At 40.7% G+C, this 13437-nt stretch overlaps 1 pseudogene; it reads right to left on the bottom strand.

Moving 5' to 3' along the window:
* Nucleotides 1-9669: 9669 nt before the first annotated feature.
* On the bottom strand, nucleotides 9670-12443 carry LOC106634822 (large ribosomal subunit protein uL24-like; annotated as a pseudogene).
* Nucleotides 12444-13437: the final 994 nt, after the last annotated feature.

The following is a 13437-nucleotide window of genomic DNA, read 5'->3' as shown; positions in this document are numbered from 1 at the left end:
GAAATGTTTAATCCATTTAAATTTAAAGTAATTACTGATGAGGGATTTTTGTCATTTGCTGTTTGTTTTTTATATGCCTTATAACTTCTTTTGTCTTTTTCTGCATTGCCTCTTATATTTAATTTTTTAAATGGTGAGATATTTCAATTTCCTTACCTCCTTTTGTGTAAATTCCATAACTATTTTCTCTGCAGTTACTGTGAATATTACACTGAACATTCTAAAGTTTAACACTATAATTTGAATTTATATCATCCTTAATAACTTCAATAACATACAAGTTCTGTTCATTTACAGCTCCATCCCCACTGCTTTCAGCTATTGAAGTTAAAAAAATGCATCTTTGTACATTGTGTCCAAAAATGTAAACTAATAATTGTTTTAAAAAATGCACTAGTCTCTTAAATTATGTAGAAAACAAAATGTAGCATTACAAACTTACATTGCAATAACACAGTTGACTGTTGAAAATGTGGGGGTTAGAGGTGCTGACATCTGTGGAGTCAAAAATCTCCATATAAGTTTGACTTCCCAAAAAACTTAGCTATTAGTAGCTTACTGTTGACCAGAAACATTACTGGTACCATAAACTGTTAACACATACTTTGTATATGTATTATATACTATATTCTTAAAGTGAGCTAAAAAATACAGAAGAGAAAATACATCTACTGTTTGTTAAGTGGAAATGGATCATCATAATGGTCTTCATGCTTGTCAACTTTATTTTGAGTAGGTTGAGGAGAAAGAAGAAGAGGACAGATTAGTCTTGCTGTCTCAGGGATGGCAGAGGCAGAAAGGTGGAGGAGGTGGAAGGGGAGGCAGGAGACACGTGCACACTTGGTGTAACTTTACAAAAATACATTATAATTTCTGACTTTTTTTTTTTTTTGCTTTTGCATTTCTCTAAAAATGTTTCTATATGGTACCAATCCTTCTTCCACCATTTGCTTTAGTTTCAGTGACTGTATCATAGAAGGGTCCCGTGTCATAAAAGAAGTCAAAAAGCAGTCTTGAATAATCAAAACCCTTCTTCCAGATGGTCTAATGTCAATTTGTTTTCTGACGCAGCTACTGTTGTGTCTTCTTCCTCATTGCCTGGCCGTGGTTCTGAAGCACTCATCTCCCAGTCATCTTCTGTTAATTGCTCTGGGGTGACATCTACTGGTGCTTAAATTTTGTGTAATATTCACAATCTCTTTCATGATTTCCTTGATTGGCTCTGTTGTAAATCCTGTGAAGTCATGCACAACATTTGGACATGGTTTTCTCCAGTAGGAATTTATTATTTGGGGCTTGATGGCTTTAACAGATTTTTCTGTAACACCAGTGGCATCATGAATGGTGTAATCCTTCGACTTTCTTGATGTTCTCTCTAGCAGGGTTCTCTCTGGTAGTTTCAACAATCTTTTCCATAGAGTACCATGTGTAATGAGCATTAAAGGTCCTTATGACCCTCTGATCTAGAGAGACTGGATTAGAGATGTTGTGTCTGGGGACAAGTAGACCAATTTTTCAGTGTTGAACTTAGGGGTTTCGGGTGCTGGGGGCATTGTCCAATATCAAAAGAGTTTGAAAGGGGCTGGGCATGGTGGCTCATGCCTGTAATCCCAGCACTTAGGGAGGCTGAGGTGGGAGGATAGCTTGAGCCGAGGAGCTCGATACCTGCCTGGGCAACATAGCAAGACCCTGTTCTCCACAAAAAGGGGAAAAAAGATTTTTAAAAAGTAGTTTAAAAGGCAGTCCTTTACTGGCAAGGTACTTCCTAAATTCAGGGACAAAGCATTGATGGAACCAGTCTAGAAAAAGTATTTGTATTGTCTAGGCCTTCTTGTTATACAACTAAAAGAATGGCAGCTGGTGTTTTTTTTTTGTTTTGTTTTTTGTTTTGTTGTTGTTGTTGTTGCTCCTGTTAAGCCTCAGGGATTAGCAGCTTTATAGAAAAGGGAATTCCTGATCATAAACCTGACTGTGTTTGCAGAAAACAGTAGAGTTGGCTTATCATTTCCTGCCTTAAATCCTGCTTCTCTTCCTTACTAATAAATGTCCTCTGTGGCTTTTTTTTTTTTTTCTGTAATAGAGCACTTTTGTATGCTTTAAAAACCTGTTCAGACACTATCACTTCTTCCCAGGTTGGTTTTGTTCCTGCTTTTTTCTTTTCTTTTCTTTTCGATGGAGGCTCGCTCTTTTGCCCAGGCTGGAGTGAAGTAGTGTGATCTCGGCCCACTGCAACCTCTGCCCCCTGGGTTCAAGCGATTCTCCTGCCTCAGACTTCTGAGTAGCTGGCATTCCTGGTGCCCACCATCAAGCCCAGCTAATTTTTGTATTTTTAGTAGAGACAGCATTTCACCATGTTGGCCAGGCTGGTCTCAAGCTCCTGACCTCAGGTGATCCACCTGCCTTGACCTCCCAAAGTGCTGGGATTACAGGCTTAAGTCACCACACCCATCCTCCCCAGGAATTTTCTTAATGGCACCTGGGAACTTCTCTGCTGCCTCTTGGTTGGCAGAAGCTGCTGCTTCTGTTACCTTGACAGTTAAGCCAAACCTCTTCCTAAAATTATCAAACCATCCTTTGCTGGTGTTAAACACTCTAGCATTAGATCCTTTGCCTTCCTTTTGCTTTAAGTTGTCATGTAATGACTTCATTTTTTTCTCAAATCATATTAGAGTCTATATGTATGTCTTTTTTTATTATACTTTAAGTTCTACTGTACATGTGTACAACGTGCAGGTTTGTTACATATGTATACATGTGCCATGTTGGTGTGCTGCACACATTCACTCATCATTTACATTAGGTATTTCTCCTAATGCTATCCCTCCCCCTGCCCCCACCACACGACAGGCCCTGGTGCATGATGTTCCCCACCCTGTGTCCAAGTGTTCTCATTGTATAATTCTCACCTATGAGTGAGAACATGCGGTATTTGGTTTTCTGTCCTTGCGATAGTTTGCTCAGAATGATAGTTTCCAGCTTCATCCATGTCCCTACAAAGGACATGAACTCATCCTTTTTCATGGCTGCATAGTATTCCATGGTGTATATGTGCCACATTTTCTTAATCCAGTCTATCATTGATGGACATTTGGGTTGGTTCCAAGTCTTTGCTATTGTGAATAGTGCCACAATAAACATACGTGTGCATGTGTCTTCATAGTGGCATGATTTATAATCCTTTGGGTATATACCCAGTAATAGGATGGCTGGGTCAGATAGTATTTCTAGTTCTAGATCCTTGAGGAATCTCCACACTGTCTTCCACAATGGTTGAACTAACAGTGTAAAAGTGTTAGTTCAACCCACCAACAGTGTAAAAGTGTTCCTATTTCTTCACATCCTCTCCAGCACCTGTTATTTCCTGACTTTTTAATGATCGCCATTCTAACTGGTGTGAGATGGTATCTCATTGTGGCTTTGATTTGCATTTCTCTGATGGCCAGTGATGATGAGCATTTTTTCGTGTGTCTTTTGGCTGCATAAATATCTTCTTTTGAGAAGTGTCTGTTCATATCCTTTGCCCACTTTGTGCTGGGGTTCTTTGATTTTTTCTTGTAAATTTAAGTTCTTTGTAGATTCTGGGTATTAGCCCTTTGTCAGATGAGTGGATTGCAAAAATTTTCTCCCATTCTGTAGGTTATCTGTTCACTCTGGTAATTTCTTTGCTGTGCAGAAGCTCTTTAGTTTAATTAGACCCCATTTGTCAATTTTGGCTTTTGTTGCCATTGCTTTTGGTGTTTTAGTCATGAAGTGCTTGCCCATGCCTATGCCCTGAATGGTATTGCCTAGGTTTTCTTCTAGGCTTTTTATGGTTTTAGGTCTAACATTTAAGTCTTTAATCCATCTTGAATTAATTTTTGTTTAAGGTGTAAGGAAGTGATCCAGTTTCAGCTTTCTACATGTGGCTAGCGAGTTTTCCCAGCACCATTTATTAAATAGGGAATCCTTTCCTCATTTCTTGTTTTTGTCAGGTTTGTCAAAGATCAGATGGTTGTAGATGTGTGGTATTATTTCTGAGGGCTCTGTACTGTTCCATTGGTCTATATCTCTGTTTTGGTACCAGTACCATGCTGTTTTGGTTACTGTAGCCTTGTAGTATAGTTTGAAGTCAGGTAGCATGATGCCTCCAGCTTTGTTCTTTTGGCTTAGGATTGTCTTGGCAATGCAGTCTCTTCTTTGGTTCCATATGAACTTTAAAGTATCTTTTTCCAATTCTGTGAAGAAAATCATTGGTAGCTTGATGGGGAAGGCATTGAATCTATAAATTACCTTGGGCAGTATGGCCATTTTCACAATATTGATTCTTCCTACCCATGAGCATGGAATGTTCTTCCATTTGTTTGTGTCCTCTTTTATTTTGTTGAGTGGTGGTTTGTACTTCTCCTTGAAGAGGTCCTTCACATCCCTTGTAAGTTGGATTCCTAGGTATTTTATTCTCTTTGAAGCAATTGTGAATGGGAGTTCACTCATGATTTGGCTCTCTGTTTGTCTGTTATTGGTGTATAAGAATGCTTGTGATTTTTGCACGTTGATTTTGTATCCTGAGACTTTGCTGAAGTTGCTTATCAGCTTAAGGAGATTTTGGGCTGAGACAGTGGGGTTTTCTAAATATACAATCATGTCATCTGCAAACAGGGACAATTTGACTTCCTCTTTTCCTAATTGAATACCCTTTATTTCTTTCTCCTGCCTGATTGCCCTGGCCAGAACTTCCAACACTATGTTGAATAGGAGTGGTGAGAGAGGGCATCCCTCTCTTGTGCCAGTTTTCAAAGGGAATGCTTCCAGTTTTTGCCCATTCAGTATGATATTGGCTGTGGGTTTGTTATAAATAGCTCTTATTATTTTGAGATATGTGCCATCAATACCTAGTTTATTGAGAATTTTTAGTATGAAGGGCTGTTGAATTTTGTCAAAGGCCTTTTCTGCATCTATTGAGATAATCATATGGTTTTTGTCTTTGGTTCTGTTTGTGTGATGGATTGCGTTTATTGATTTGCATATGTTGAACCAGACTTGCATCCCAGGGATGAAGCCCACTTGATCATGGTGGATAAGTTTTTGATGTGCTGCTGGATTCAGTTTGCCAGTATTTTATTGAGGATTTTCGCATCAATGTTTATCAGGGATATTGGTCTAAAATTCTCTTTTTTTGTTGTGTCTCTGCCAGGCTTTGGTATCAGGATGATGCTGGCCTCGTAAAATGAGTTAGAGAGGCTTCTCTCTTTTTATATTGATTGGAATAGTTTCAGAAGGAATAGTACCAGCTCCTCTTTGTACCTCTGGTAGACTTCAGCTGTGAATCCATCTGGTCCTGGACTTTGTTTTGATTGGTAGGCTATTAATTATTGCCTCAATTTCAGAGCCTGTTATTGGTCTATTCAGGGGTTTAACTTCTTTCTGGTTGGAGGGTATATGTGTCCAGGAATTTATCCATTTCTTCTAGATTTTCTAGTTTATTTGTATAGAGGTGTTTGTAGTATTCTCTGATGGTAGTTTGTATTTCTGTGGGATTGGTGGTGATATCCCCTTTATCATTTTTTTATTGTGTTTATTTGATTCTTCTCTTTTCTACTTTACTAGTCTTGCTAGCGGTCTGTCAATTTTGTTGATCTTTTCAAAAAATCAGCTCCTGGATTCATTGATTTTTTTCTGAAGGGTTTTTTGCGTCTCTATATCCTTCAGTTCTGCTCTGGTCTTAGTTATTGCTTGCCTTCTGCTAGCTTTTGAATGTGTTTGCTCTTGCTTCTCTAGTTCTTTTAATTGTGATGTTAGGGTGTCAATTTTAGATCTGTCCTGCTTTCTCTTGTGGGCATTTAGTGTTATAAATTTACCTCTACACGCTGCTTTAAATGTGTCCCAGAGATTCTGGTATGTTGTGTCTTTGTTCTTATTAGTTTCAAAGAACATCTTTATTTCTGCCTTCATTTCGTTATGTACCCAGTAGTCATTCAGGAGCAGGTTGTTCATTTTCCATGTAGTTGTGCAGTTTTGAGTGAGCTTCTTAATCCTGAGTTCTAATCTGATTGCACTGTGGTCTGAGAGACAGTTTGTTATGATTTCTGTTCTTTTACATTTGCTGAGGAGTGCTTTGCTTCAAACTATGTGGTCGATTTTGGAATAAGTGCAATGTGGTGCTGAGAAGAATGTATATTCTGTTGATTTTTGGTGGAGAGTTCTGTAGATGCCTATTAGAGCTGCTTGGTGCAGAGTTGAGTTCAAGTCCTGGATATCCTTGTCAACTTTGTCTTGTTGATCTAATATTGTCAGTGGGGTGTTAAAGTCTCCCATTATTATTGTGTGGGAGTCCGTCTCTTTGTAGGTCTCTAAGGACTTGCTTTATGAATCTGGGTGCTCCTGTATTTGGTACATATATATTTAGGATAGTTAGCTCTTCTTGTTGAATTGATCCCTTTACCATTATGTAATGGTCTTCTTTGTCTCTTTTGATCTATGTTGGTTTAAAGTCTGTTTTATCAGAGACTAGGATTGCAACTCCTGCTTTTTTTTGTTTTCCATTTGATTGGTAGATCTTCCTCCATCCCTTTATTTTGAGCCTACGTGTGTCTGTGCACGTGAGATGGGTCTCCTGAATACAGCACACTGATGGGTCTTGACTCTTTATCCAATTTGCCAGTCTGTGTCTTTTATTTGGGGCATTTAGCCCATTTACATTTAAGGTTAATATTGTTATGTGTGAATTTGATCCTGTCATTATTATGTTAGCTGGTTATTTTGCTCATTAGTTGATGCAGTTTCTTCCTAGTATCGATGGTCTTTACAATTTGGCATGTTTTTGCAGTGGCTGGTACCAGTTGTTCCTTTCCATGTTTAGTGCTTCCTTCAGGAGCTCTTGTAAGGCAGGCCTGGTGGTGATGAAATCTCTCAGCATTTGCTTGTCTGTAAAGGATTTTATTTCTCCTTCACTTATGAAGCTTAGTTTGGCTGGATATGAAATTCTGGGTTGAAAATTCTTTTAAGAATGTTGAATATTGGCCTCCACTCTCTTCTGGCTTGTAGAGTTTCTGCCAAGAGATCTGCTGTTAATCTGATGGGCTTCCCTTTGTGGGTAACCTGACTTTTCTCTCTGGCTGCCCTTAAGATTTTTTCCTTCATTTCAACCTTGGTGAATCTGAGGATTATGTGTCTTGGGGTTGTTCTTCTTGAGGAGTATCTTTGTGCTGTTCTCTGTATTTCCTGAATTTCAATGTTGGCCTGCCCTGCTAGGTTGGGGAAGTTCTCCTGATAGTATCCTGAAGAGTGTTTTCCAACTTGGTTCCATTCTCCCCATCACTTTCAGGTACACCAGTCAAATGTGGATTTGGTCTTTTCACATAGTCCCATATTTCTTGGAGGCTTTGTTCATTTTTTTTTTTTACTCTTTTTTTCTCTAAACTTCTCTTCTCACTTCATTTCATTCATTTGATCTTCAATCACTGATATCCTTTCTTCCACTTGATACTGAATCTTATGCATGCATCACGTAGTTCTCTTGCCACGGTTTTCAGCTCCATCAGGTCATTTAAGGTCTTCTCTGTGCTGAAGAGTTAGCTATTTGTCTAATCTTTTTTCAAGGTTTTAGCTTCTTTGTGATGGGTTCAAACATCCTCCTTTAGCTCGGAGAAGTTTGTTATTACTGATCTTCTGAAGCCTACTTCTGTCAACTCGTCAAAGTCATTATCCGTCCGCTTTGTTCTGTTGCTGGTGAGGAGCTGCAGTCCTTTGGATGAGAAGAGGTGCTCTGGTTGTTAGATTTTTCAGCTTTTCTGCTCTGGTTTCTCACCATCTTTGTAGTTTTATCTACCTTTGGTCTTTCATGATGGTGATGTACAGATGGGGTTTTGGTGTGGATGCCCTTTCTGTTAGTTTTCCTTCTAACAGTCAGGACCCTCAGCTGCAGGTCAGTTGGAGTTTGCTGAAGGTCCACTCCAGACCATTTTCCTGGGTATTACCAGCAGAGGCTGCAGAACAGCAAATATTGCAGAAGAGCAAACGTTGCTGCCTGATCCTTCCTCTGGAAGCTTCATCTCAGACGGACACTTGGCTGTATGAGGTGTCAGTCAGCCACTACTGGGAGATGTCTCCCAGTTAGGCTCCTGGGGGATCAGGGACCCGTTTGAGGAGGTGGTCTGTCCATTCTCAGATCTCAAACTCCATGCTGGGAGAACCACTGCTCTCTTCAAAGCTGTCAGACAGGGACGTTTAAAAGTCTGTAGAAGTTTCTGCTGCCTTTTGTTTAGCTATGCCCTGCCCCCAGAGGGGTGGGGTCTACAGAGGCAGGCAGGCCTCCTTGAGCTGATGTGGTCTCCACCCAGTTCCAGCTTCCCAGCGGCTTTGTTTACCTAGTCAAGCCTCAGCAATGGCAGACGCCCCTCCCCCAGCCTTGCTGCCACCTCGCAGTTTGATCTTGGACTGCTGTGCTAGCAGTGAGCAAGGCTCTGTGGGCATGGGACCCAGTGAGCCAGGTGCAGGATATAATCTCCTGGTGTGCTGTTTACTAAGACCTTTTGAAAAGTGCAGTATTAGGGTGGGAATGTCCCGATTTTTCCAGGTACCGTCTGTCACAGCTTCCCTTGGCTAGGAAAGGGAATTCCCTAACCCTTTGCGCTTCCCAGGTGAGGCGATGCCCCGCCCTGCTTTGGCTCACACTCTGCGGGCTGCACCCACTGTCCAACCAGTCCCAATGAGATGAACCCAGTACCTCAGTTGGAAATGCAGGAATCACCCATCTTCTGCGTCACTCATGCTGGGAGCTGTAGGCTGGAGCTGTTACTATTCGGCCATCTTGGAACCATATCCATGTATGTCTTTCTTCTGGCAAATCTGTACTCACATAAAAGCTGCATTTTCAACATGAGATAAAATATTTTGTACAGAGAAGAAGGTTTTCATGACTCCTGGCATAGCTGCAGCTTTAGCTTCTTTTTTTAAACAGTAGTCCTAATGTAGGATTCATTTATCTTGAAGCGGTAGACAACCCCAGCTGCAGACCTCAATCTATGCGTATCAAGTAATTCAACTTTTTCTTGTAATGTCAAGACTTTTCTCAGCTTCTTGAACACTTCCAGCATCACTAGTGGCATTTTGTATGGGCCTCAGGTTGTTACTGAAGGTTTACAGTATTTCACTAAACATAAGGAAAAATACATGAGAACTGCTGGAGATCTTTTTACTGCTATACACAATATACTAGAGGGACAACCTGTTCACATGGAGATGCAAAGCATCACACAACATTTTAAGCAGATACTCACCATACTTGGTCTTACCGCAACAGCAACAGAAAGTGTCTATGAAATTATTACAACAGTACAGTATGTACTCCAGTTAATTTTATGCAGTTATGATTTCATACCACATCTTTATTTATGTTTCTCTTGACTGCAAATGGCACAATGTATGGCATGTAAGTGTGTAAGTTTTCATAAATTTTACCTTTTTCTAATTTCTATATATTTTATGGTAGAAGAGATAAAATAGCACCTATTTATAGTTTATAAATTCATAACATTTACTTTTTTATATTTCTAGACTATGCAATGCATCTGTGATTATTTTCCAATTGTTGCAAATCTCGAAAAAGTTTTCCAATAATTTTTTTTTTTAAATCCACATGTGGCTGGGCATGGTGGCTCATGCCTGTAATCCCAGCACTTGGGAAGCTAAGGAGGGTGGATCTCTTGAGTCCACGAGTTCATAAACCACCCTAGGCAACGTGGCAAAACCCTGTCTCTACAGAAAATACAAAAAAATTAGCCAGACATGATGGCACATGCCTGTGGTGCCAGCTACTTGGGAGGCTGAGGTAAGAGGATCACCTGGGCCTGGGAGGTTGAGGCTGCAGTGAGCTATGATTGTGCCACTGCAATCCAGTCTGGGTGACACAGTGAGACCCTGTCTCAAAAAAAAAAAAAAAAAAAAAGTAAAAATCCACATATAAGTGGACCCATGTTGTTCAAGGGTTAACTGTACTAGCTTTTGGACTAGTAATAATTTTTAGTCTCTTAAATCATGCAGGAAACAAAGAATGTGGTTACAGATAATTCTTACAAGAATATTAGCTTTAAAAATTGCCCATGTTTTACCTTTGCTGAGATCTTTATTTCTTCATATAGCTTCATGTTATTGTCTAGTGTCCTTTCATTTCAACCTGTAGGACTCCCTCTAGTTTTTTTTTTGCAGGGCAGATCTAGTGGTCACAAACTCCCTCAACTTCTATTTATCTGGGAATCTCTTTTTTCAGTTGTTAAATTTTAATCAAAGCTTGTGTATAAGATTACTTTATTCCTGCATCTTCTCAATTGTTTCTTCCTTGTGTTTGACCTTTTCCTTTCCCATTTGGTGAAATTTGGCTTTCCATTCAAGGATCTTTTTGTGGTCTTTGTCCGTTTTTAGCCTAGTGATAACCACCTTGCTGGGGTGAATGCATATGTGGACAGTTGCGCCATTAGCCTTTTCCTGCTGCACCCATACAGTGTAGGTAACATATTTCTTTTATAAACCTGGACTACTTTGCCAATTTGCTGACCTTTTATAGTGTCCTCATACAACCTGAACTTCATCATCCTTTCGGATGGGCAGGGACCACACGTTGTACTTCTGTCTCAGCTGTTTGGAAAGAGGGGAAGACATCTTTCTGGGAATGTGGGAAGGTGCTTTGAAATGCCTTTTGCAATTCTTCCTTCGGTTGGAAGTCACAAAGGGATTGAACTTTGTTTTGGTTGCTCCCACTTTGGTGATGGCTGCAAAAGGGTTATCTGGGAATCTTTTAATATCTCCCTCACTTTTTTTCCCCCAATGAAACTTAATTTATTACCCTAAAATGTAAATTACATAACATTTTCACATATCATGAAATATTATTCCTGTTAATTTTTCAACTATTTTAAAGTGTACAAATTATTCTTAGCTCATTAGCTGTAGAAAAATGAGTAGCAAGCTGAATTTGGCTCAAGGGCTGCAGTTTGTTGACTCATGAGTTTATTTTTCATTTTTTATTTTTTTAAAATTATACTTTAAGTTCTAGGGTACATGTGCATAGCGTGCAGATTTGTTACATATGTATACATGTGCCATATTGGTGTGCTGCACCAATTAACTCATCATTTACATTAGGTATATCTCCTAATGCTATCCCTTCCCCCTCCCCCCACCCCACAAGAGGCCCCGGTGTGTGATGTTCCCCTTCCTGTGTCCAGGTGTTCTCATTGTTTTATCAGAGACTAGGATTGCAACCCCAGCCTTTTTTTGTTTTCCATTTGCTTGGTAGATCTTCCTCCATCCCTTTATTTTGAGCCTTTGTGTGTGTCTGCACGTGAGATGGGTCTCCTGAATACAGCACACTGATGGGTCTTGACTCTTTATCCAATTTGCCAGTCTGTGTCTTTTAATTGGAGCATTTAGCCCATTTACATTTAAGGTTAATATTGTTATGTGTGAATTTGATCCTGTCATTATGTTGTTAGCTGGTTATTTTGCTCGTTAGTTGATGCAGTTTCTTCCTAGCCTCGATGGTCTTTACAACTTGTCATGTTTTTGCAGTGGCTGGTACCAGTTGTTCCTTTCCATGTTTAGTGCTTCCTTCAGGAGCTCTTGTAAGGCAGGCCTGGTGGTGACAAAATCTCTCAGCATTTGCTTGTCTGTAAAGGATTTTATTTCTCCTTCACTTATGAAGTTTAGTGTCGTTGGATATGAAATTCTGGGTTGAAAATTCTTTTCTTTAAGAATGTTGAATATTGGCCCCCACTCTCTTCTGGCTTGTAGAGTTTCTGCCAAGAGATCTGCTGTTCGTCTGATGGGCTTCCCTTTGTTGGTAACCTGACCTTTCTCTCTGGCTGCCCTTAAGATTTTTTCCTTCATTTCAACCTTGGTGAATCTAACGATTATGTGTCTTGGAGTTGTTCTTCTCGAGGAGTATCTTTGTGACATTGTCTGTATTTCCTGAATTTGAATGTTGGCCTGCCTTGCTAGATTGGGGAAGTTCTCCTGGATAATATCCTGTAGAGTGTTTTCCAACTTGGTTCCATTCTCCCCATCACTTTCAGGTACACCAATCAGACGTAGATTTGGTCTTTTCACATAGTCCCATATTTCTTGGAGGCTTTGTTTCTTTTTACTCTTTTTTCTTTAAACTTCTCTTCTCACTTCATTTCATTCATTTGATCTTCAATCTCTAATACCCTTTCTTCCAGTTGATCAAATCGGCTACTGAAGCTTGTGCATTTGTCATGTAGTTCTCATGCCATGGTTTTCAGCTCAATCAGGTCATTTAAGGAGTTTTCTACACTGGTTATTCTAGTTAGCCATTCGTCTACTCTTTTTTCAAGGTTTTTAGCTTCTTTCTGATGGGTTCGAACTTCCTCCTTTTGCGCGGAGAAGTTTGATGGTCTGAAGCCTTCTTCTCTCAACTTGTCAAATTCATTATCTGTCCAGCTTTGTTCCATTGCTGGCAAAGAGCTGCATTCCTTTGGAGGGGGAGAGGTGCTCTGATTTTTAGAATTTTCAGCTTTTCTGCTCTGTTTTTTTCCCATCTTTGTGGTTTTATCTACCTTTGGTCTTTGATGATGGTGATGTACAGATGGGGTTTTGGTGTGGATGTCCATTCTGTATGTTAGTTTTCCTTCTAACAGTCAGGACCCTCAGCTGCAGGTCAGTTGGAGTTTGCTGGAGGTCCACTCCAGACCCTGTTTGCCTGGGTATCAGCAGCAGAGGCTGCAGAACAGTGAATATTGCTGAACAGCAAATGTTACTGCCTGATCTTTCCTCTGGAAGCTTCATTTCAGAGGGGTACCAGGCCGTGTGAGGTGTCAGTCTGGGTGTCTCCCATTTAGGCTACTCGGGGGTCAGGGACCTACTTGAGGAGGCAGTCTGTCTGTTCTCAGATCTCAAACTCCATGCTGGGAGAACCACTACTCTCTTCAAAGCTGTCAGACAGGGACATTTAAGTCTGCAGAGGTTTCTGCTGCTTTTTGTTTGGCTATGCCTTGCCCCCAGATGTGGAGTCTACAGAGGCAGGCAGGCCGCCTTGAGCTGAGGTGGTCTCCACCCAGTTCCATCTTCCTGACCGCTTTGTTTACCTAGTCAAGCCTCAGCAATGGTGGGCGCCCCTCCCCCAGCCTCGCTGCCACCTTGCAGTTTAATTTCAGCCTGCTGTGCTAAAAATGAGCAAGGCTCAGTGGGCATGGGACCCTCTGAGCCAGGCATGGGCTATAATCTCCTGGTGTGCCATTTGCTAAGACCGTTGGAAAAGAGCAGTATTAGGGTAAGAGTGACCTGATTTTCCAGGTGCCATCTGTCACCCCTTCCCTTGGCTAGGAAAGGGAATTCCCTGACCCCTTGGGCTTCCCAGGTGAGGCAATGCCTCGCCCTGCTTTGGCTTATGCTAGGTGGGCTGCACCCACTGTCCTGCCCCCACTGTCCAAGGATCCCCAGTGAGAG

The sequence above is a fragment of the Pan paniscus genome, chromosome 4 (assembly GCF_029289425.2).
Source record: "Pan paniscus chromosome 4, NHGRI_mPanPan1-v2.0_pri, whole genome shotgun sequence".
Taxonomy (NCBI): domain Eukaryota; kingdom Metazoa; phylum Chordata; class Mammalia; order Primates; family Hominidae; genus Pan; species Pan paniscus.
Note: the sequence above shows the minus strand (reverse complement) of the source record. Positions and strands in the feature narration are given on the sequence as shown.